Genomic DNA, 2618 nt, shown 5'->3' with positions numbered 1-2618 from the left:
GCAACAGCCCGCACACCTCCGACTGACCCTCGAGGTCTCCCTCTAGCCAATATACTCGCATCATAAACACTATTTGCTCACAACTCAGTGCTTCCCCCGTCCGTGGTCGCAACCAACGAATCATGCCGGCTCGCTATCAGGCCAACCGCCTTAAGCTACGGCATCCAGGAAGTCACTCACACACACACTCCCCCCGCTCTTGGGTCGCAACCCTCGAGACATACCGGCTCACTGCCGAGCCTCGGCTCGCAGGTACGGTATCCAGGGAGCCTCACATATCCCGCTCTTGGGTCATCACCCTCAAGCGCGCTCTCGGATCGTCATCCGAAGCCTCATACCACTCCCACTCTCTGGCCACAAAGTCCATCGAGCTATCGGTATCACGTGAGTTGGGCCCGCATGGCCTTGAGCAAAACAAATACTGATGCCAACGAGTATCTCCCGGCTAGATCTACCTCAACATTTCCACAAAACTTTCCTCTTTTAGAAACTTTCTAATTCTGGAAACCTTCCTTTTGTGGAAACTTCTATTTATGGAAACTTTCCAAAAATAGAAACCCGAGCTATTTCTCTTTTCCCATGACAACAACAGTCAAACATAAAGAAAAATACTCATCTTATTATTCTCAAAATGTCATAATCGTTACAATCTCAACAAAATTACATCAGAAAAACCCAAAAAATACAACAACCAGAGCCAACAACCCGCATCCCAAGCACCACCTCATCTTGATACTTAGTCGCACAACCAACCACCCCTAAGCGACCAAATATCAAGAGAGATGGGCTGGAATACTCCGTACCCGCTCCAGCCACGGACTACAACTCGGACCCGGCTAGACAAGCTCAAGTCGCGGCCTGCTTCTCGAACCACTTCTTAAACCTTGCCTTCATCCTCGCCTCGGGCTCCCAAGTCTGCTCCTCTACTCCATCACAGTCCCACAGGACTCTCATCAAAGGAATCTTCTTCTTCCGAAGTTCCTTGACTCTCCTCTCAAGTACCCTCAAAGGTCTCGCCTCCAACGTCAAGTTGGGCTGAAGATCCTCAGGAATCTTAGGTAACAACCGATCACCCTCGTGAAGACACTTCCTCAGCATCGACACATGAAATACCTTGTGGAACGCACGCATAACCTCAGGCAACTCCAGCCGGTATGCCACTGGCCCCACCCGCTCAACCACTCTGAACGGACCCATGTACCTCGGACTCAACTTAGTCTCTGTCAGTGACCTGTTCGGACCCCGCAACATGGCCATCTTGAGATACACTCTATCACCAACCTGAAACTCAAGATCCTTTCTCTTCCTATCAGCATAACTCTTCTGCCGATCCTGAGCCTCCTTCATGTTTAGCCTCAGAACCCGGATCTTCTCCGAGGTCTCCTGAACAAAATCTGCACCAAATATGCTCCTCTCCCCCACCTAAGTCCAATACAACGGTGTACGACACGGCCTCCCATACAAAGCCTCATAAGGAGCCATCCCAATACTAGCCTGGTAGCTGTTGTTATAAGCAAACTCCACCAAGCTCAAGTGATCTGCCCAATGACCACCCCAATCCAGCACACACATCCTCAATAAATCCTCCAAAATCTGGATCGTCCTCTCTGACTGACCGTCCGTCTGAGGATGATAGGCTGTACTCATATGCACCTTCGTGCCCATCTCTGCCTGAAACGCCCTCCAGAACACCGAAGTGAACTTGGAATCTCTATCAGACACAATACTAGCAGGCACACCGTGCAATCTGACTATCTCCCTAACGTACTTCTTGGCCAAAACCGCTGCTCCATCAGTTTTCTTGATGGCCAGAAAATGCGCAGACTTAGTCAAACGGTCCACAATGACCCAAATAGCATCAAACGTCCTCGACACAGGCAAACCCACCACGAAGTCCATCGTGATCAAATCCCACTTCCACTCAGGAATAGGCAAACTCTGTAGTAAACCACCAGGAACCTGATGCTCCGCCTTCACTAGCTGGCAAGTATCACACTTCGCCACCCAGTCAGCTACGTCCTTCTTCATCCCGACCCAGTGATAATACCGCTTAAGATCACGGTACATCTTGGTCGCCCCTGGATGAATAGAGAACTTGCTCGAATGAGCCTCTCTCAGTATCTCCTGCCTCAAATCCTCACCCTTGGGCACACAGATCCGACCATGCACAAGGATAGTACCATTAGCAGAAACCTGATACTCTGCACCCGCAGCCTTAGAGGCATTCACCAGCCCCTCATCGCTCTCTTGAGCTAACCTCACTCTACTCAACAAATCTTCTCTATCAGCTGCCTCCAAACCCAAAGGTTCCTGTGAGATAGCACACAAACTCAATGCACTAATCTCACCTACCAACGCCTCCATATCCTGCTCCTGAGCCGAAGCCACCCGCTTCCGACTCAAGGCATCTGCAACCAGATTAGCTTTACCAGGATGGTAAGCTATGTCCAAATCATAATCCGCTACTAACTCCATCCAACGCCTCTGCCTCAAATTCAGCTCAGGCTGAGTAAAAATGTACTTCAGACTCTTGTGATCTGTAAATACCTGTACCTTCCCACCATACAGATAGGATCTCCAAATCTTAAGAGCAAAGATCACTGCTGCCATCTCCAAAT

Source organism: Camelina sativa, chromosome 12, assembly GCF_030686135.1.
Source record: "Camelina sativa cultivar CO46 ecotype springtype chromosome 12, ASM3068613v1".
NCBI classification, from domain to species: domain Eukaryota; kingdom Viridiplantae; phylum Streptophyta; class Magnoliopsida; order Brassicales; family Brassicaceae; genus Camelina; species Camelina sativa.
Note: the sequence above shows the minus strand (reverse complement) of the source record.